At 39.3% G+C, this 23,544-nt stretch overlaps 1 long non-coding RNA gene across 10 annotated transcripts in view; it reads left to right on the top strand.

Moving 5' to 3' along the window:
* Positions 1 to 23,544, top strand: part of LOC143682851 (uncharacterized) — a 216,872-nt gene that overhangs the window by 75,146 nt on the left and 118,182 nt on the right. For 9 of the 10 annotated variants that reach the window (XR_013175331.1, XR_013175329.1, XR_013175327.1 and 6 more), the window contains 2 exons: positions 595 to 761; positions 7,697 to 7,841. This is a non-coding gene — a long non-coding RNA (uncharacterized LOC143682851). Of the gene's footprint in view, positions 1 to 594; positions 762 to 7,696; positions 7,842 to 12,113; positions 12,225 to 23,544 lie in introns of those variants that run through there. The other variant, XR_013175330.1, reaches the window with a different exon arrangement.

The following is a 23,544-nucleotide window of genomic DNA, read 5'->3' as shown; positions in this document are numbered from 1 at the left end:
TTGCTCTGACTTTCTGGTTTATATAACCTTGGATCAGACATCATCCTGCAGGCTTCCCACCCTGATATGCTGACCTTGGCACATGGATGCCAGAGCTGACCCTGGAGACACCAGTCAAGCCAGGTTTCTGGAAATATCTCAGCTAAGGACCTGTAGATGTTCATGACTGTGCTCTGAAACAGTGGCTGGAGAAATTGACAGTGCCAGAACCTGCAAAAAAGGCTGGACCTGCTGGATGTCATCCATTGCAGCTGGCCAAGATGGAAGGGAAAATGGATCAAAACAAGCTCTTCATATCACCATCTCGCTTTTGAGCTGGTTTGTTGCTGTTCGCAAGGGCAGACTTCCTGCTGGTCAAGTCACAGAGGCCCAAGGGGTTTTCTCAGGGAGTGCCCAATGTGCCTCTGTTTCCTTCATTCGGCATTAAGGCTGTTTCTGATTTCTGGGTATGGCTCCTTACCATCTGTTCCAGGCTGCAGCTGCTGTTGTTTTATTTTGTTTTATGGGACTTATTACTATTGTTGGTTCATCATTACATAATGTTTTATTTATATTCACAAAAATTTAATACCAAGTTGTTGTTCTTTTGAATAGAAAGCAGATATCCTGGGGCTCAATAGATGAATGGAAACCTCTGGATCCCCTGGAGAGGGAAGCTCAGAGCTGGGAGAAGGGACGAGTGATAATTCTGCTTTATCTTCAAGGAAGGGCATATACATGTGCCTCTGTAGAGTTAAGTTCCATCACAATCCTCCCTAAAGGTAAGTGATATTGAGAGGTTGAAGAAAGGCTGGGAAATATAAACTAATGAAATTCAGAATGTATTTGGTAGTGGTCATGTATATAGGGGATGCTGTACTGTTTGAATAATAAGCTGCTTTTAAACTTTCTGTGCATGATTCTTTCTTTGGCCTGAAAGCACTCAGGAAATGATGATTCAGCAATCTTTCCAGTAGGAAAAAATGTATTTCTTTAGGCTTGCCTCTCATATTGTAAGACATATCTTATCACTGTATCATTGATTAGGAGGCCCCACAGAGCTTAGCTCGTGTTTCCTGGGACGGTGTGAGAAAGTAACGCTTCCTGTCATCTACATTGCTCTCACTTTTTGTCAAAAATGTTTTTGATCATCTCTAATTATCAAGGACCCTGGACAACACTTGGGTCCTCTTCTAATTGTTAACACTCTAGGACATAAGTGTAGACAGAAACTAAAGGCATTACAACAACAAGTGGGAAGACAGTCAATTATTTATATTATTTCGAGTGAGTTTTTGTTAGAGGCTTGGAGCAAGAGTAAATACAAAATTGAGATGTCTAGCAGAAAGCTTCATTTTAGGGTTCTTCTTCTGTACAGGATGATATTTGTTCACTGCACTGTGGCCAGGCATTGCTCTAGGTACCCAGTATATGAGGAAGCTGTTAAACCTGTTAGCGTGCTTGAAAGACTTGATTCTTCCCACAAGAGTTACATTGGCCTTGCCAATCTGTTTAACAGACTGTTATCAGAAGTAGATGTGGACGAAGTTTGGTGGCTGCTCCTTAAACACAGAAAACCCGGACAGTGATTGGAGGGACCCCGGGGGTCCTCCTGCCCCAGGCCCACTATGTGGGCAGCTCTTAGTCCCCACTTTTGCATCCACTTGTAGATTTTGGACCAAACCAAATTTGCTTTTTAACTGGACCATCCAGTTTCTCACAATGTCTACCTTATGGACAAAATAGCTGCCTATTGTGAAGGTATTGGTGCACATTTCAACTAAATTTAAAGACCTTTTGACATTTATGATAGTTCCCGTAGTACTCATTACGCACTGAACTAGAAGCTTTGGATATATCATCTCTGATTCCCACAACAACCCTGAAAGCTGGGGTGCATCCTGCAGTTTAGCCAACGATAAGGCAAGGGATCAGATATGCCACCAAAGGTGGCCAATGCCACAGGACAAGTCATCAAAGGACAGAATCTCAGTCCAGGTCTGAGTGCACATCCTGCCATCCTCCTGTCATTAGACCATCCTGTGCCTCTTAGTAGAGCCTCATGCCATGTGTATACCAACTGACCTAGGAAGCCCAAACTTCTTTTCCAATATTTTGAACTAAAAAAAAGAAGCCTTGATAATATCATAGCATTGAGCAAACACACACACACATTCTGCTAAGTCAGTTTCTTAAATTTATGTTTGAATTTTCCACTAAAGATAATGAGCTTGTTTCTCTCAAAAAAATAGGATCTGGGGAAGGAAGTATATGGGGCATAGGGAACTTAGACTAACATCAATGAACTTGATTGGACTATTAAACCTGTAGTGCACGCTTATGGGGTGATATCATCAAAAAGTAACTTTTTGGCATCTGAACTAAATGGATCTCTGTGTATAAAGACCCTTCCCCTGTTTCTGGGCACATCGGCAGACATAGCTAGAAGTTTGCAGGACCCACAGAAAAAGAGCAGATGCATTGACTCAATACAGGACATGGATGTGATCAACTTCTGGTACAGATCAAAACGAGTGTGCCTTGTGGGGGATGGGCTTAAGTAGAGTGCACTGCTGGGGAGAAGAGTGCAGAGGGTAGACACAAAGTCAGAATTTTCATGGGCCACCACCCCAGTCCAGGCTTCTGCCCCCCAAAATGTGCAGAGTAGTCAAGGGGGAAAGTGACCTGTCAAGTAAAATTAATGGCCACCCTCCTGGACTCTCGGTAGGTATGCCAGAGGTAGTGGCATTCCCATCATCATGTTCATTTACCTGTACATGGAAAATGACCCAGTGGTTTTGTCCTGAAGGCTTTTTTATGGTCTCCTGACTCAGGACTCCACCTGTGTTGCTTTAGGGGAAAGCATTTTGTCAGCATCCTCCTTTCCTCTCTCTGAGTTGCAGGCAGATGTGGCCTGCAGAGAGAGGTGAAGGAACCAGCGGGGCGATACAGCTGGGGATCGTTAGCAACAATCAAGGAGCAGCATTAAAAGGCAGCAGGGCTGAGTGTCTTGGTTCTTACGTTGGCCTGCTTGAGGAAGCCATCTGGACAGAGGAAATTTGCCTTAAACCTTGGCAAGAGAACTTTGTTCTGTTTGAACTTTGTTTAAAGCCCCAGAGTGGGTGATCATTTTGTTTAAACTTTCTTAAAACAAAGAGTGGGAGATCCCCTGCAATTAACAACAGGAACCTTCTTCCCTTCTTAACAGATTTGATAGGAAAAAAAAAAATGCTCTGACATCCATTAAAGTGGCTCAGTTAGCAGGATGGAAAGAAAGATACAAAGGAGTAGGATTTTGAAGTCTCAGGAGAGATAATATAATAAATGTATAATCATATTAAGCACCACCCTTATTTGGACCTTCTTCCATTGGTGACTATCCCCACTGACTGCTGAGAGCTTCAGCCAGTATCCGCCCTACAGCAGCAATTTAATTTTCAGCATTATTTCCTAAATTCACTCTTCATCTTTGCCTGTGAATTTACACAATGGTCACAAATAATGGGATTTGCCACTCTGCCTAAAGTAGTTCACTAGGGAAGCACATCCTCTAAGCTCTGAAGTAGTTACAAATGCAGCTGCTTTTCCTCTAGCTCTATTTATTTAATGTGGTTCAAATATTGGACTTCAACCAAATTCATAGAGCGGGCCTAAGGAAGCAGCAGGTTTATCTTTAAACCTAAAGGTTACCATTACATCGTTGTCTGTATTAACATTATCTCTAACACATATTTATACATAGGAACATGTAAATATCGGGGCCCGTAGGAAAATTAAAAGAAAAAACACCATCTGGTTGGTGTAGGCCTGTGCCACAGGCTTGAAGATTGACCTCATACAAAATCAGCCTCAGGTGGGATTTTGGGCAAACTCTTTCCCATTCTGGACCTCACTTACTGTCACTGTCAATTGTCTCAGTTGGACTAGCATTGGACCTTCCTGCTCAAACACTCTATCATTTTATAACTGTAGGTGGGATGAACCCAGTCTAGTCTCTTAGGCATTTGTACTGGGAGCAGTGGCTATTAGCTGCCCTCCCATAGCATATGCTGCCTTTCCGGCCTAAAGCATTTTCTCCCCCACCTCTCCCACTCCCTGCAGCCCTACCCTTCAATCTGGTGAACAACTATTCTGGGTTAACCCTTAGACTCCTGCCTAGTGTCTCTTCACCTAGGATGCCTACCCTTCCTTCCCAGGCTGGCTGTTATATAGGGCCAAGTCCCTGCATTCCTGTATTGCCCTTGCTTGTTTGATTGCTTGTCTCTGACTAGACCAGAAGCTTCATGGGGGCGGGTGCTCACGGTGTTGACTACTGAGTACCCCCTGCCCAACACCGTAGCTGCTACATACTGGGAAACAGGTCTTCTGCAAACATTTTTGAACAAAAGAACATACTGACAAGTGAGTGGATGAATAAAAGAAAGTTCCCAAATGGATAAACATTCCTAAGAGGTGAGTTTAGGGAATCCCAGTGGAAGGGATTGCTGCCTCTCCACAGGCCTGGCCGTACCTACTCAAATTGTGCAGGACTCGAATGAAAATTTAGACATGGCCACATGATTGCTTCTTCATGTGCTAAATGCAAAAGGGCCTGGGCACATGGGCAGCGGTGGAAGCTGTGTGAGTGCTCCTCTGAAAGTTTTGTGGGGAACAGACACCAGAAGCACCTCCTCTTCTCTAGCAGAAGAGGGGCTGTGGACGGGAAAGCTTCTCTAAAGCCACAGAAACTCACAGGTGGAAGACCCACGTGTTCTCCACCCATGTTTCAGCTGCTGCCCCTGCTTTATATGGACAGAGGGAGCCTGCTTTCCCCCTGCTATCCTTCTATAACTCAGCTTACACACTAGGAGCTCCATGGCAATTGGATATTTTTTTCATCAAGTGGTGCAAATATGGGAACACTTTGTAAGGATAAACTGAATTTGGGGTTCCTACTTGCCCCTTTACTGTTCCTTGTTCCCATACCTAAACTTGATCTGCTTCATCCTTTAATCCCACTGTAGTGCCCAGATTTATAATTAGGTCAACTAAATATATAAGTAATTAGCCTTCACAACTGAAGAAAAATCTAAAAATGATATTTAGGTATTGATTGTTATTCTGTGCAGGCATGTATTTCCCAGGGGACTAAAACTTAATTTCAAATGTATGATTTTTTTTTTTATGTTAAGAACAGCCAAAAAAAAAAAATTGCCAATTAAAAAATAAGTAAGACCAGTGTGAGCCTGTCTGTATGATAAATATTTGAAACACTTATTTACAAAATATCCATTTGCTCTGCCTCAATATTTTGGCTTCTGGGAATTGGTTCAAACAGAAGTGTATACGTAAAGATGTTCAACACAGCACTGCTTATAAAGACAGAAAACCTAGAAACAACTTAGAGTTCAACTTTAGGAGAATGGATAAGTAAATAATGGTATAGCCTCCTAATGAAAAGGATTGAAGCCACAAAAATGAAATTTGTAGATTAATTGTAATAATGGTTCATGCTGATGCTATAATATTTAAGTGTGTGCACGGGCGGTGTGATGGTGGCTCAGTGGCAGAGTTCTTGCCTGCCATGCTGGAGGTTTGATTCCTGGTGCCTGCCCATGCAGAAAAAAAAAAAAAAGAGTGTGCACACGGTGGTTTCAGCTATGTGGATCAGAATACAAAAGACAAAGGAAAACACAACAAAATGTTCACAGGATGATTTGGGTAGTGTGATTATAGGTAATTTTTAGTCACCTTAACATATGTTCCAAGATTTCTGCAATGAACCAGCATTATTTTCAAATGCTTACTTTTATAATAAGAAATAAATGATTATCAAACATCATAATAGATGTTGTATTATTGGGCTACATGCTAGGTCATAAGCACTCTTTGCCAAGAGGAACAAGTCATGACTTGTCTTCAAAGCTTCAAGGGGCACAAAAATTATAAATTTATAAGAAAGATTTTGTGAGCATATACAGCAAAATACTTGCTTATCAAAGTCAGGGTAGTATTATCATACGACACTTGTTTGAAATTTCCAAATGAATTGTGCTGTCCAAGCAAGTTTACCCTGGGAGCAATAGTTAATAAATTCTACCAGAATAGAACCAGGACAGAGGCTAGTTAGTAGGATGTTTTCCGTGGAGCCTAAAGTTTTTATCAGCAGAAGTTTGCTTTATAGCTTACATCACAATTCCACAGGATGAAAATAAGATGATTTGGGTCTTGGTTTAGCTATTTGGGCTTATAAATGGCACAGACTTTGGTTATTATGGTCCAGTCTGGGATTTCTCTGTTCTTTTGTAAACATTACTTGGGCAGGCAGTAGGCAGACAATTTTAAGTTAGTGGTGGAATCCTTTAGGATGATAAAGCTGTATAATTAAAAGTCTGGGTCCCAGCACATTTAGTTTGGTGCAATATTCTTTTTTCCTCTGAAGAGTCTGGGCCAAACAGAGGCTTTGGGTCATGTGTGGACATGATTGTGATATAGCTGCATTAGTTACATTTCAAAATTGTCCGTGATGGGCCACAATTAGGGGCCTCTTTGTAAGAGGCAGAAGTTTACAGAGTAGTAGGGAAAAGAGCTCTATTAGAGTTGAACCATCAAATCCTTAACTCTCTCCATCTAGGTTGAATTCAGTTTTTGTCACTCCTTTGTTTCATTTAATTCTCTGAGTTTTGGAGCAGCATGATTATCTCACTAATCTCAATGGAATACTGTTATTCTCAGAGCAGTTAGAGTTGGATAAGAAGGCTGTTATGAGTTGGGAAAAGAAACAAAAGAAAACAAAATTATATTCTCTATAATCCCTATTCTTTGCAGCTCTCAAGAATATTCTCCATCTCTAATAATAATAATGGAAGTTTCTATTTATTGAGTCCCGCACTAAGTGATTTTTTTTAAAACAGTTTTAGTCACACATAATACAATCCATCTTAAGTGTAAAATCAATGACTCTTGACATAATCACATAGTTATGCATTTACCACTACAGTCAATATGAGAACATTATCATTTCTTAAGAAAATGTCCGACATCCTTTTTATCCTCCCGTTATTGACATTTAGCTTTGTAACGCCTCTGTTACAGTTAATGAAAGAATATTAAATGTTACTGTCAGCTATAGACCTTAGTTTGCATTAATTGCATTTTTCTCATATACTATCCAATTTTTTCTTTGCATGGGCAGGCACCGTAAATTGAACCCAGGTCTCCGGCACGGCAGGCAAGAACTCTGCCTGCTGAGCCATGTGGTCCGCCCTATCCAATTTTTAATACCTTGCAATAGTGACATACATTTGTTCTAGTTCATATAAGAACTTTCTTATATTTGTAGAATTAGCCACCATCGTTGTCTAGTCTAGGTTTCACTAAGTTCTACAGTCTCAGTTTTCATCCTCTGGCTTTCCTTCTAGTGGCACGCATGTCTCTATCCTTCCTCTTTCTACCGTACTCACACTCAGCTTTGTTCATTATACTTACAATATTTGCACTAAGTGTTTTACTGCATTATCTCAGTGAATCCTCACAACCACCATTTGAACTAGGTATTTATTTTTGGTTCCCAGTTCAAAGATGAGGAAAAGGAGGTGCAGAGTGGCTAAACTGGGGGTTTAGAATTTCTAATTATGGGCATTTCTAGAAATCACTTGGGAACCACATGCTATACACTTAATCATAAAGGCATTATAACTCTAACTCCAAAACTAATCCTGCATTTCCCTGCATACAGGATTAGAGTTGCCATGCCTCTGCGGTCAACAATACTTTGGACGGTCCTGGTGAAATGAGGACTTAAAGCACTTCTCCATTTTCACCTCCTAATTGTTTAGGTCAACCCAAAGATGTACAGTGAAAGAAGACTTCATTTCGCTAGGGTAAGGTAATTCCCTCTGGAGTGGGACTTCCCTCCATGTTGCCAAGAAATAGGCTCTGTTGGAAAAGTCAGATGGAAGCTTTGGCTATCACCAGCGGGGGCTGCATTGCCCCTCCTCTCGTGTGGGGTGACGTCTACTCTACTCACACCTTTAAACATGCAGACTTTACATGTTAGACCACACCCGCACCCCTGTAGATCCCATAGGCTTTGGTCAAGATTAAAGTGTACTAAGTGAATGAACACAGAGAGTCCCTAGGGATAGAAATATCAGGGGTAGAAAGGTATTGAGGAACTTATGAAATAGAAATACAGAGACTCAGAAATAAGGATATGAGGAAGAATTGTCGCTCACTGATTGGACTTGGCCTCTGATACCAGGCAGTTTTCTTCAAGTTATTTGGAGAGGAATCATTTTTACTTTTCATAGATATCTGTTTTAGTTTCCTTGACTATTCGAGCAAATACCATGCAATGGTTCAGCTTAAACAATAGGAATTTTTTGCTTATGGTTTTGAGACGAAGAGAAAGTTCAAATCAAGGTGTTATCAAGGCAACGCTTTTTCCCTGGAGACTGGCACCTGTGGCTGTCTCTCTGTGATTCTCAGTCCTCAGCTTTTCTGTTACATGGCACTGCACCTTATTGCATCTCCTGGTTTCTCCCTTCTTTTCTGGGTTCCACTGATTTCAGTTTCTGGTTGCTCCCTCTGTGGCTTTCTCCTTCTCTTTCTGAATTTTGTTCTGCTTATAAATGACTCCAGTAATAGGATTAGGAATCAGCCTTGGCCACAGCTTAACTGAAGTAACAATGGGTTCACACCCACAGAAATGGATTAAATTTACCAATATGCTTTTCTGGGGTACATACAGCTCCAAACTACCACAATATCCTTTACTTGGTCTTCTTAAAATTGAAGTTTCTCTTTAACCAGAAAGAAGTTGGTATTTGTTATTGGTGATTTACTTAAGAAGCAGCTGCCCAAGCATGCAGCTTTGCCTAAGGGTATTAAAAGGAATTTAGTCACCTTTGATGGGCAACACTCTGGAAAAGTACTCTGAGAAAATATTGGTTGCTTATTTCAGGCTCTCAGCTACATTCTCTAAATTGGTCACTGATTCTCCAGGTAATTCATGATTAGTTCAAAATGAGGGCTTGTATATACCGGAGTATAAGACGTTCACAGTATCATGTTTTCCTGTGCTTGGGTACAAGAAAGGTAGCATTTCCCAACCACCTCTGGCCAATGGGCCATGAACAGAAACGATGCGTACAACTGTGAGGCAGAGGTGGTGGGAAGCCCTTATGCTTCACTTAGATCTAAATATTTTTTCCATGTTAGCTAAAGAGTGGAAAAGACATATTGCTCATGAACATTTTATTTGACTGATCTTAGTACAAAGGAAAATGAGCAGCTTTAACTATTTCAGAAAAGCGTGGGCACCAAAACCAGTCTTCTCACTGTCTTAAGGGCAATATGTTTAGCTTAGTATTTAATACCAAGTTTAAAATAAAATAATTAGAATTAAGCTCTTCGTGTATTTTTTTAAGTGATAGTTATTCTAACTTTTACCACTTGTCCTTAATTCCTTGGGCACTTAAAATCCAGTTTATTTGTATATATGCCATATTTCACAATTAAAAAAAGTAAAAAAAAAAGCCAGTTTATTTTCTGGCCATAGGATGGTAGGGCTGTTAAAACTCACTATGGAATTCCCTGAGTAAAGAATTCAACAAGTAATATACGAACTCAATTCCAAACGTAACTTGCCCGTATCTTCCAGATTTAAAGTAGAATGCTGAGTTTGTTCCATGAATCTCATTCCATGACAAAAAGAAAAACTTCTCTTCTCCAAAGCGGGGCATTGGCTGACACGCCTTCCCCAGGAAACAGAGGGCGGGACAGCACTTACAGCTGACTTGACTTGCTGTCACCTGTGAGATAAGTGTTATGCGAAGGATGACTGTTCATATTGTAATTCTCCAGCTTCAAATGTTCTAGTTATTTAATTTCTTTTTATCCATCCTTATTATCAGTTCTTTTCCTTCATTTTCTTGAGGACTGTCCCATCGTTTATGAGCTTGACAATCTACAGCATCAGGGTTCCCATAAGTTAAAGTCATAGCCTTGGGGAATATGGCTGGATGTTTGAATAAGAGGATAAGGCTTGGATGTTCCTCCTTGCTCTAGAGTAAGCAGATTGCCTTCTGGGAGAAGGGAGCCGGGACTCAATTTTATCTACAAAATAAGGGAATGGGGAATGGACCCAAAGTGATCAAGATTTCTTTCTTCAATAGAAGAAATATTTCTCAGTGAAATGTGACTTTGCTACATGGTGTAGCTGTGGCTGATTTGTTCATCTCTTCCTTCATTCAACTCTACTCTTCAAAGACTCAGTATTTTCATCCTCCTTTATTTTTTATTTTATTTTATTGCTACTTTGTCCTGTGCTTTTGTACTTTTATTCGTACTTCTCTGGTCAACTACCTCCCTGCCTTCTCTTTATTTCTCCTGGTTCCTTTTCTCATCTTCTCATTGCTGCTTCCTTTTTCATCTCCTCGGTACCCATGTCCACTTCGTTTCTCATTTGTCCTTAGAGCGGCCCCTGCTAGCTTGCTGCTAAAAGTGCCCTATTACACTGGGGAGCTGGAAAAGGTGGAAGGTCATCAAAAACATGAAACTTCTTTCTGCTTTGATTCACCATGTTCAGTACTGGGGTTCCAGATGGTACTCCCACCTTAGGTAGTACCTCCTGGAGGACACAGACCACCTTCCAAAATGGCTCATGCCTGTTTTGGATTCCCTAAGTCAGGCTGAATCCAGAGCCCCATGCCTCCTCTTACCTGCATTCCTTCTTTGAAGCATGTCATTAAGTGTTATGCCTCAAACAGAGAGTCCCAGGATCCAGGGACTTTCTTTCCTGTTTGTACTTGATAGAACAGTAGCTCCTTTCATGATTCACCTTATCTTACTGCCCCTCCTATCACTGCCTTCAAATCCTATCCCATTGTATCCCTCACTGTGCTTGCTACAACTGAAAGCTTTCTTGTCCTCAGAGCCAAATCCCGTTTTTCTTTTTACTTTCTCCTCCACACCTTCCTCAAAGTCAGGGACTGCCATTCTCCACAAGTAAGGGGTGTCTACAGGGCTGTCTGCATCCACTGATGTTTGTGGATCTTCCTGGGGACCACTCTTGCTGCAGGGTGGCCTCTTGGCTGCTGACTTCAGGCTGCTTCCCTGGGATGTAATCCAACGGCTCAGGGGCACCTACCCATGTGGATGCTCCCCAGAGGCTGACTGTTGGTGGTCTCTAGAAACCGGCAGGCCGGTTATACTGATTCTCACTCCAGGGCTTTGCTCTTTGCAACCCAGTGACTTCCTGTGGTGCATACATGTGCAGTCTGCTTTCTAAGAAAGGGTCTCCAAACTTTTCAAGGGAATCTCCTATCAGGAAAATTTATGAGCATGTGCCTCTAGTATATGTTTGTATGTGTGTGTGTGTGTGTGTGTGTGTGTGTGTGTATAAAACATATACACGCTCTACTGTGCCACAATCCCTATTTCATAAAGCATATAAAATATTTAACATTTAATAGCATGAGCCAAGGCTTCAATAAACAATGTTTTCAGCATAATTTTTATTTTCTTTAATTCAATGGTAGAAAAAACCTTTTGGCTCTCACTAAGATAAATATTGTTAACAGTATTTTTAATGAGAGCAGTATGAGTTAATATGTCTGACAAACTCACCATAGGTTTTATCTCATAATTTGGATGATGAAGAGCTCTTACTTGGAGTGGAAGTGTTGGCTTTGGCAATTTCTTCTTGTTTGCTGATTCTCATTAGCATTATCTTCAACCCATAGTTTCTTTAAAATAACATTTTGGAGCCACCTGCCTGTTTGACAGGGCTAGTATACAGTTACTACTAAATTATATGTGCTCTAAGCCCACTAATTGGGCACATGGGAGCTGCAATACATTGCAATCTCTGGCCCACTATGCATTAAGGAAGTCCCCTTTATTTCTGGGGACTATTACTGAGGCCTTGACCTTCTAACATATTGAAAAGATGAGGAGGCCAGTACCAAGCTATATAGTAAAGTTTAATTTATAAAAAGGTTTTTTTAAGATTAAAAACTGTAAATAGTCCTTCTAATGCTTTCCTCCCATACCCTAGTATATCATCTCATTCCCTTTGGAGACCACTGATTTTACCATTGCTTTCTGACATACTCTGGGCCCACCACCCCTCTTTTCTGGCTTCCTTTCAGTGGCCTCCCCGGTGACTCTCTTTAGGCACAGCTTTTCCAAGATATTGTCAACAACAGTTTCTTCAAGACCTCATAGCCTCCTCCTCTGCCCTTTCCAGACCTTCTCAGGAGTTTTTAAATAAATAAAATTTAATTGTAAGTTGTCGATGATCTTTTCCCCGTCTTACTTGACTTAAACTTACTTAGTGAATGTGTGGGTGAAGAGGGCAAGTTTAGTATGTGCCTGGTGCTTTATGAAACCTATCTCATGCCATCCTCAATGGCCTGATGATATAGGATATGTTAACATAAGGCTCTAAAGCTCAGAGATGTTAATTGGCCAAAGTAATAGAGCTAATAGATAGAAGAGCTGGAATTTGAACCTTAGTCTCTTTGACAGCAAAGGCTGCTCATGTTGACTTCTATTAGGATTTTAGTGATGGGAAGAATCTGGCAGGGGCATTTCACCAGTGGGAGGCATGGAAGCAACGATTTCTGAAATTCCTTAGGTCAGGAATTTTCCAAGAGAAACTTACTGTTCATCCATCTCTATTTATCCCACAGAAATGTATTGCTTACTGTGAGTCAGGTCTTGGGGCAGGCACTGGGAATTTAACAGTGAGGCAAACACAGAGGAGGCTGAGATGAGGAATCCTGGGGGTGGCAGATGCGAAGAGCTATTTTAGGTAAGGGGGCTATGTAGTCACAAAGTGGGGTTCAGGAAGTCAGAACCTGGAACAGGTGAGTAGGACAGTGTTGGTGGGATGGAGTGCCTGGTTTAGGCTGGAAGCTGTGGGAACTGTTTAGAACTTGTAGACCCATGCGAATGTACAACTTGTTATCACGGTAATGTGCAGGCCAGGGAATCTGAGTTCTGGGCAACACCTGAAGCTATTCTTTAGGCCCTCTGACCTCTCCCTCTGTTCCTCACAGCACCTATTTTGGGCTGGAAATAAATAAAATGCTGAGTGCCTGTCCCGTTGAATTGATTTGTATTTTGTTAAAGATCTATGCTCTGTAGGGTACAGTTGCATCATTTTTTGCTGATTAAAATGAGACCCTTTAAAAGGGCTGTGACTTTCTTTTATAACATCAGCTTTTCTCTGAAAATGAGATCAATTTACATCACAGTGTTCACTGCATCTTTGCTAGAAAGCTAACCCGTGTAAGCTTGAAGTCTGTTATAACATCTACCTAGGGCCTTCCGGGATTTTTATTCCTTCCTCTTCCCCAGGTGTTCACAAAGTTAGTCATCCAGACTTCTGAATCCAAATTTTTGACAATAGCTAAAGAATTGCTTCACACCATTAAAAATGACAGGGAAGACTTCCTGTCATTGTAAACTCCTTAAATAGATAGCCCCATCTGTCCTATTCACTGTGGAATCCCCTAAGCCCAAAACAGTGCCTGACACATAGTAAGTGCTCAATAAATATTTGCTGAAAGAATAAATAAATTGTTAAAGTAGAGAATAATGTATTATTTTATTTTCTCCATTGTGGTTGGTGCCTGTAAATTTTCTTCTTTAAAGAAAATGCTAAGCAATTAAGGAGTTGTTTACTATTTTAAGTTGGAAAAAAGAAGTGTGTGTTTTGATGTTTAAACTGCCTTTGGTCACAGGAGGTTAGTCCCTGATGGTAGACATGCCAGGCTGGGGACAGCTCATATATGTGCTCCACAATCTCATTTTGTCTGCTGCAAATGTTGAATTATTTTCTTTTAAATGTCGGTGGGCAATATACCAAATGAAGTATGTTGGGGACATTTTTTTCCTTTTTTTTTTTTTTTTTAATCCATGTGTTTTCACAGAAATGTAGGCCATAAGTTTTTGATTCATTTACACTTAACTCATCAAAATGTGGTTTTGTGAGCACTCTTTGATATCCAAGAAGCTTTATGATCCTTTTTACTGTACTGTTCCACCCTTTTCCTCCCCTTAGAAACAGAAGGTTACATATGGCAAGAAGATACACATGTAGCAAAATACTTAAGTTGGACCCAAACCCCAATATTTTAGGAGGCTTTAAAATTGGGAAAATGTTGCCACAGTTCTTTCCTATCAGCTAGTGCCACAAAACTCCAAACAGGACATGGGATCAGTGTACAGGTTATGGGTTGGGAAGCTTTCTAGTTCTTTCTTTTGAGAATGTTCCTGGAAACATTTTTTAAGGAAGTGAATGTATTTGGCTTCTAATGGATTTTAGCTGTAGATAGGATAGTCAAATATCAGCTTTTCTCCTTGCACTTAAATATTACTACTTTTTTTTTTAAGTGGGGGCAGATGGTAACATTATATAGACTGAATACTTGCAAAATCTTAGTATTTGAAGAAATTAACAAAATGTGTGTTTTTGTTTGCTCTTTCTCATTATTTGGGCAGAGGTTTTTAATCCCCAAAACAAATACACAAGATAACGTAGAGTGCCAGTTTGAAACTGTTGTGTACCCCACAAAAGCCATGTTCTTTAATTTTCATTCAATATTGCTGGGTAGAATCTTTTTTATTGTTTCCATGGAGATGTGACCCACTCAACTGTGGGTGGTAACTTTTGATTAGGTAGTTTCCATGGAGATGTGTCTCTACCCATTCAAGGTGGAGTTGCTTACTCCCTTTAAGAAGGAACCATTTTGGAAAAACTTTAAAGCCCGAGTACTGACAGAACCCATACAACCAGAGACCTTGGGAGGTACAGAAGGAAAACGCCCCTGGAAAAGCCCTATGAAATGAGAAGAGATAGCTATCAGATATCACCATGTGACTTCCCAGCTGACAGAAGTGTTCTGCATTCATTAACCTTTCTTGAATCAAGGTATCTTTCACTGGATGACTTAGTTTGGACATTTTCGTAGCTTTAGAACAGTAAACTTGCAACTTAATAAGTTCCCCTTTTTAAAAGCCTTTCCATTATTGGTATATTGCTTTCTGGCAGCTTTAACAAACTAAACCACTAAGGCATGTAAAAACACCATGAAATACAGAAGAAAAATGCTTTTTAAAGCACATATATATATAGCTAATACTAAGACTATTTCTTTTCAGAAAGTTTTTTTTTAAGATAAATATGATCAGAATGCTTTGTCAATCAATTTTCTTAAAACAAATAAGCAAAAACCCCAAATGTGAGAAACTGAGACACATCTAGAAATTAAACATTCTGAATCACAAGGTTCTAGATTTTCAGCACATATAGCTGACAAAAGTACTGTACATTTTGTTTGGTTGTACAAAATGTGTATTTAGGCCTCATGCTAATCTTTAGACGTGGGTAAACACGTATTAACCCCATTTTCTGTAACAAATTAGTCTGAATGCTGAGCTGGCAAACAGCTGCCATGGCTTGCATGAGAAAAATAACTCCAGAAATGAGAAAATGTTATTGGTTCCTTAAATACTGGAGGTCAAGACTTTGAGAAGACAGGAAACAAAATGCTCTGGGGTTTTGCCAAAAGGCCTCATCAGTTTCAGCTGTGGATAAAGCCCTCCTCTAACCTCAGGTTTTTTTCTGCCTCTGTGTAAGCAAGCATGGACAGAATTCTTCTTAGGAAATCACTAGAAAGACATCAGAAAATGACATCAATGTGCTTCCAATGTCTCACCTCATGTCATTCTGAAGGCATTTTCATCTTGATTACCTGCAGTTAACTAGTTTTCCCCAGCCTATCATCCATTAGTTAGACGTGGATCAGCCTATCAGACTCACAGAGGAAAGGACCCACAGGGAGATATCAAGAGGGCACGATATCCCTGAATCTACCACTAGTTTCTACCACAACAAGTGTGTTCTCTCTTGTTCAAGAAATTCTCTTGAATGGATAGTAAAATATGGAATGTCTATATTTCACCAAAAGGTGTTCAGAGCTACAAAGTCTTTCTCAATCAAATGACATCAACACTTAAGTAAGCTAGTATCTTGTGACTGATTCAGGAAATTTTGCACATAACCTCATTTTTCTCTAGTGAATTGCTTCAGTTGAGACTCATATTAAGTTTTTGTAGCTAAAGACATGTGGAGTATCTCAACCAAGCAATAGAGTATCCTTGGCAGGGATGGGCATCTCTACCTGTGTTCAGGAAAGAGCTATTTCTGGCTAACTTTTTCTCTCATTTCAAACGATGACAAAATGTCTCTATTGCTGTGATGGGGAATGTTTGTTATGACTCAATCTTCTAGTCAAATTAATTGGTGGATAATTCCTAGAAATTAGGAAAGCCATCAAAATTTTACTCAGCTTCTCTTAACTGGAAGCATTTGGATCTTGGGTTCTTGGTGCAGAGAAAAATGTTATGAAATGAACATATTTCTGTTGATAGAACATTTCAGAAAGGCAGTGCTGGACACTTTGGGGAGCTCATTAAAAAAATCAATAGATCAATATGGAAAAAAGACGGGAGATGATTAGTTGTTAAGTACAAATTAAGAAATTGTAATTTCCCAAATGATGAGAATTTTATGAAGATGCAGAATTTCCCAAAATGGTGAGATTTATTCTTCAGTCCTTCTCCACCTTTCCCACCCTGCCCTATAGCACCTGGTCACCAAAACTTAGAGTGTGGAAAGAGAAGTCCATCTCTTAGTCAGAGTTGATCCTGCTCAGCTTTATTCTATATGGAGCAGTGGTGATTCATGCCTTCCTCTGCTGTCACACTGTCAGCATCCGCTAATCATAGCCCCATGATCACAGGACTTGTACACATAAACAATTTCCAGGAGGTATAGAGCAGCCCAGGGATCTCTCAAGCATAAACACCAGTTATTCTGTAATTCATTACACCCCGTCCTCATCATCTTGACATGTGCTTAAAATAATAGCTTTCCTTAAAGTGTTTGAACATGCCAGTGGACTCGATCCTTTCTCTGTCTTTGGTACATACATTTTTGTTTCACAAGGTCCCCTTTCCTTTTGGAAGAAAATCGTTGGCTGGCTTTTCTAATGAAGCTTAGTGGATTTGCTTCTTAAAGAATGCCAAAAGAATACAATGTTAGAACCTCAAAATCATGCTAATTACCCTTGGGCTTTGCATTTATAGTCTTGATGTATAGCTCAGTGCACTAGGGTGATGCCCTTCATGGCTATTGCCAGGCAGACTGCATACATTGGTGTTTGTGTATTTTTTTTTACACTAGTAAGTTAGGTCATTTAACATCCACTCCTCTTAAAACAGTTATCTTCAACAAATTAAGTTGCTCCAGTCAGCCCGTGTCCCTTAAGGCAGGAGCCAATAACTTCTAATTATTCTGATATCATTTATTGATTAGTTCAGTCAATCTGTATTTTTTGAACACCTACTATTCATGCATTGTAATAAGCATTGGAGTTTAACAGTGAATGCAACTGGTTCTGCTCCCAAGGGAGTCTAGAATCAAGAAGAAACATTTATGATTTCAAACCATAGTTGTTTAGTGTCTGAAGTCTCTGATGGAGTATTCCAGTAAGGATTGATAGACTTCATAAAGTCTTTTGGTAATATTGAATTTTAAACCTAGACTACTGAATTTAAAACCTATCCCTTGAATGTTGCAATTAAATGTTCTCAATAGTCAGAAACTAGAAGGTTGTATTTGGAAAGCTAGAAGGTGTACTTCTAATGCTGTGTCATGTTACTAGAGATTCCTAGCCCTTTAAATTGTGTTTCAAAACTAAGCCAAATTTTGTAATTGTCCAAATTATAAAACGTATTTGTAAACCTGTCCCTAAAGTCCTATCAATAGCACTGTTTTGACATCTATATTATTCCTTTTCACACATGAGGACACAGTTTCAGCACACTTGCTTGATTTGCCCAAAATATATTTTCCTAGTTTGTATGTTAGGGTTAGATTTGATACCATATTATGGTGTCTTTACCCTTTTTATGCTGATCAATGAGAACAGCAGTCAAGTGTAAAGAAAGGGCTAACGTTTTAGTTTGAGAATCACTTACGGACACTGCTCTGATTTTAACTGTGCTTCCTGCATACCACGTGCTTGAATCAACTTTTGATACATTATGTGCTAGAAAGACTAGGGAGAAGGACTTCCAAAGCATTTAAATATGAGTTCAGTTCTCATTTTTGTTCCTAATGTGTTTTTACCCCATGTTCTGGGAATTAATAATAGTTTTAACCATTGGATTAAACTGTATTTTCAAAGTCTAATTGTCATGGACAGATCATTGACAAAAAGGATATATATATTTACGTCTACAAATATGCATAGGTATAAGTAGGTATCAAGATATCTAGTAATCAGCAATATAGAAATTAAAATAAGGTATGAGAAATAAAATAAAACTCAGATAATTATCCCAATGATATGGATCTCTTATATTTTGCTGATAGTTGTTTAAATTAGGACAAATCCTTAGGAAAACAGTTTGACGATATCAAGAGCCAGAAAAATGTCCATGCTTTTTGACACTGTAATCCCAATTATGGAAATCTATCTTGAGGAAGCAATCCAAAATATGGGGAAGGCTACACACATGAAAAAGCATGAAAAATGTAAGTATTCAACAATAGGCTAATGGTAAATATATTTTATTTTATCCACTTCATAGAATTAATGGCCATTAAAAACAATAGCCATTTAGAGGGTAAAGAGTTTCTATTTTGGGTGACAAAAAATTTTTAATAATGGAAGGTGCTGATAGTGGCAAAACATTGTAGAACTAGTTAATACTACTGAGTTTATACACGGAAAAATGGTTAAAATGGCAAATCTGATGTTATACATATGTTATCACAGTTTTAAAAAATGATAGCTATGAACATTGTATAATGACAAGGAAAAAAGCTTAGGATACAATGTTAACTGAAAATGCAAAATTAAAACATATACGAATATACTTTATGATTACAAATAGGAGAAAAGCAGATGTAGGGGGAAGAGAAAAAGCTAAAGGAAGCTCACCCTAAGATGACAGTGGTTGAGATAGGGTCATGGGACTTCTTGGTGGTTTTTTCTTTTTCTATTTTCCAAAATTTCAGTACTGTTATTTATATTACTTTTATTCAAATTATTAATACAAATGTAATCTAATTTAGCTGTTCTCCACAGCTGTGATGAGGCTCACCGATGGGTTTGGGAGTGAGTGGGAGGAAAGGGGTGGAGTTAGAGCTAGCAAGCAGAACTTGTCACAGAAAGTTCTGGCCTGACCACTCTACATCGCTGGGAGGGACAGTTATTGAGGTGAATGTGTTCTGCAAAAAGCACTGTAGAGCCATCTATTAGCAGAAATGTTAATAAAGAGTACCTTTTTAAATCTGTTTCTCTACCTGAAGTACCGGATTTCCTTCCAGTTTGCTGTCAGGGTAAATGAGGTAATGCATATGAAAGCATACTGTACACCAAATACCCCATAAACATGTTAGTAACCATTATTTTAATAATAATAATAGTTTATTTGAACCTTGGTTTCCTTTTCTGAAACAAAGCAATAATAGTTTCTGTCCTACTTATCTCACATGGTTATTGTTAGAACCAAATGAAATAATGTATGTAAATGAGTTTTTGTAGACTCTAAGAGTTACAGAAATAAAAGCTGTTATTACTGACTGCACACCTGGGCTCCCAAGGTATCACGAATTTGGGAGTAAAGCTGAGGACTAGCCTTACAAAATGGTGCCCTCTTCAAACTTTTGTGTTCATCCTTTCTCTGCTGCAGAGAAAGCCTATGCTTAGAAAAGGCATTTTATTTTCTAACTCCTACTGGGCCAGGGTAAGAATATCCTGTTTATGTCAGTAAAGTTGTTGTTTAAGCAGAAAAGTTCGCCTCCTGGAGAAGAATTGGAAGATGATCTGCTATGGTGTGAATGATTCCTCTGAGGACAGCTGGGTTGATGTGTAACTAATGAAGGAATACAATGAAGGATACAACTGTTCTTCTCCTCTAGAGGTAGGAAGCAGCAACTGTCAATGCCCTAGAAAAGAAATGAAACATAAAGAAGCTGCCAATCTCTCAGCTTTTGGAATTTCCAAGGCATTTCGTAATTAGAAATCCAGAATATTAAATCAGAAAAAAACCCTCAGTTTAAAATGACTCCCATGATATTCTGCCAAGCTGTCCCTTTTAAAAGGTCTATAATAGAAAGGTCTCAAAAACTCCTGTGATTCTATGATCAACAGATTAAAAGAAAAGATCAGAGTGAAAAAGAGGTGATCTTCCAAAAGCGATGGTGACAAATGCCATTTGTTCTTAAGCCATAGCTTCAATGCCAGGAGTTAGCATTCAGGAAAAATACTGATACTCAAGGCTGATATTTGGCATGTCTTAATTTGCTTAAACAGAACTGGGAGGACAACAATTTGGAAGTAACCATGTGGATTAATTGCTTTTGGAGAAGAGCATTAAATGTCTGGTGATACTTATGTTCAGTCCAATTAGTGAGATAGAGTGCAGGTAAAACCCTCTTATAATTTCCCTTAGAAAAGAAAACAGCATTCATAACATTTTACACAAACTAATATGAGTAAGGAATGGAGATAAATCATAACTCATACACATATGTAAGAAAATCCTTTCTTAGTATTTACTGAGGCGGGACATTTCCCCTTGTCAAGAGCTCCGGCACCCGTGGTCAGGAAGCCGTTTGACCCTCCAATTTTAAGTTAACATAATTTTCTCAAGAAGTCTGTTTAATATGAAACCCAACCACAAAGGATAAAAAACATTAAAATTGAAAGGAGTTGGGGAGCGGGGGAGAGAATGGAGGAAAAAGGAACTTAAATCCCAAATCTATTTTAAAGGAATGACCAGTCCTCTTATTGTGACAAAGTAAGGACTCACTGGAGCACAAAGAGGTGCATAAACTCTTATATCAGACAGGCCGGTGGGTTTCAAATCCTGTAACCAGTTCATTCATTCTCTGTGTGATCTCAAACAACGGTCATCCAGTGGACACTCTGTTTTTAATATATAAAATTAAAGTTACTGATGGTTGAATTAGACAATATCTGTTAAATGCCCGGAACATCACGTATCTTTATATATATATGTATATATTGAGCAGTGTTCATATTAAGGTATCATATTCAAGCAGTATAAGGGCTCCAAAGTGGTTATATTCACTAGCTTTTGTGAATTGGATTACGTGAGAGATCCTGCATGAACTGGCCATTGAAAGGACTCCTGTAGGAAGTTGTCCTATAACATTTGTCTTCACCTCTTCTTGTATTGACTTGTATATTTGAATTTTTTTTTCTTTTTTTTGGTCTTAGTAAAGCACAGCTGATTTTTCATTCTATTATTAAAAATCCTTTTCAGTTTAGACTTGTTCAGTGCATGATAGAACGCAGTTATGTAATTTCAGTTATTTAGTTCAGGGTGGGAAGATACTGAGGTCTAGAGAGTTTAAATAACTAGAGCTATGTAGTGGCAGACCCCCAAATCAATTTTATTAAAAGGAGATTTTGTTTGTTTTAGTTAAAGTATCTTATAATTGCTAAGGAGATGATTTTCTTTGGGCCTTATGTACATGTTCACAGCATGTATTAAAGAGTAGACTTTTTGCTCGATGAGAATTTCACCACTGGATTCATACAATTTTCCAAGGAAATGCCCTTTCAAAAATTTCTGTAGCCAATAATCTAAAAGTGATTTTTTTCCTTAAAAGAAAATTCCCTTTAGAAAAGAAGGAAGTACACCAGGACAAAGGCAGCCAGCTGAGATCAGTGACTCAGTCTGCTCCAGAAATTACAGCTCTCAAGTCAGTTTGAACCAGTGCTCACATTTCCAAAAAAACAGACTGCGATGGCACCTCAGGGTGTAGGGAGAGCTACAGAGGTGATTAGTTTATAAAACATAAGAAATTAAGTTCCTCACTCTAAGGTATATGCAAACCCAGAAATGCAAATTTAAACAGGGAATTTCCTGGTGCACTGAGAAATTGTTACCCTATTCAGTGGTGAAATTTAAGACTATGGTATTTATGGATGGGAGTTGCTTGTCAGCTGTTTGCGACCTGTGTTGGAGTGAGAGAAGGTAGGAGCACAGAACCACTGTCCACCATTTTCTCCTCAGCTAGAAGAACACGATTGTCCGAAGTAGTCTGGTCAGTTTTCCAAAGGGCAGTTCCAAGTTTTCGTTTTTGTTTTCCAAGACCACAGGCCATCATCCATTCAGAAGCTCCCACTTACACGGATGCTCTTGATAATGATGAAGGAAATTGGGTAAGAGTCTGAGAACTGACCTGGACAAGTCCTTGTGAGTGCACAGGGAGGATAGTTACATTGGGGAAGATTTATTCCCTTAAAAACCCCAATCAAACATTTTCTTGAATCACTTTGTTCCTTAAGCTTTCCTCGTCACTGGGGGAAAAAGTGGATGTTAGAACACACTTTTACATGTCCTTTATTTCTAGAGAAATCTTGTCAATTTCAGTCTTTTTCAAGCCATGGACAAGTTTTCTGAGGCCTCCCCATCCTCAGCCTGCCTAGAGGCATAGTTTTCTCACACTTGCAGAGTCTTTAGGCTGAGTCACCTCATTAGATGCAGAACTTGTCACGTTCAGTACTTTATTTACAGGCAAAGAGAAAAGCATAGCCATTTCTGCTTCCTTCACTACCCAGTAGAAACTATAATTTATGGAGCAAAGCTGTTAGTCTTATTATTAAAATCAACCTAGAACCTTCTAGAAGTCCATTTGGGTCTTCTGGAACTCTGACATAATTTATTGTCTGCACCACCCATTTCAGAGGGTGATTTTTCCCCCTCTTGTTTTCTATTAGTTTCACTTAGAGATGCTTGCTAACAGGAAGTCTTGCCTTGTCTCACAAATAGGTATGCAAGCCCCTTGGCACTTGATGCCTTCCCTTTAATTGACATGTGTCACATGGTCTTTGGATAATGAATGGGGCATGGCTCAGATTATAGTTTGTGGTTGATAAGTGTGAGAATTCTAAGGCCACAATACACTATTCTCTCTTGAAGTTTCAGTAAAGCCCTCCCCTATTTGACCATTTCCTGTGATATGGTTCTGACCATTTTTTAGGTATTTGAGAAAAAATTTTAGGTTCACTACCTTTAAAATGGAATCCAATCACAATTTCCTCCAGTTGTTTTTTTTCACCTCTCTAGTTGTCATTCCTGGGAAACACGCTGGTGGTGGTGATGGCGGTTTATGTCATCAACCTCGAAACATTTCAGGGTGCTGCCTCTGAGATACCAGTCCTGTTTTGCAAAGCATTTAGACCTCTATTTAGAGCAAATGAAAATTACTGCTATTGTGGCTGCTATTTTTTTGTTTTTTTCGCATGGGCAGGCACCAGGAGTTGAACCCGGGTCTCCAGCATGGCAGATGAGAACTCTGCCACTGAGCCACCATGGCCCACCCTGTGGCTACTATTTTATATTCTAGATTAATTTCTCTAGCAGGTGCTCATTCCCCTCCCTCCTGTAAATTCCAGAATATTAAAAACTGCTCATGAATTGCACCATAACGTGGTAACTTTGAGGAGGAAATTTAGTTGAGAA

The sequence above is a fragment of the Tamandua tetradactyla genome, chromosome 5 (genome assembly GCF_023851605.1).
Source record: "Tamandua tetradactyla isolate mTamTet1 chromosome 5, mTamTet1.pri, whole genome shotgun sequence".
NCBI lineage: Eukaryota > Metazoa > Chordata > Mammalia > Pilosa > Myrmecophagidae > Tamandua > Tamandua tetradactyla.
This window is presented reverse-complemented; position numbering and strand designations above follow the sequence as displayed.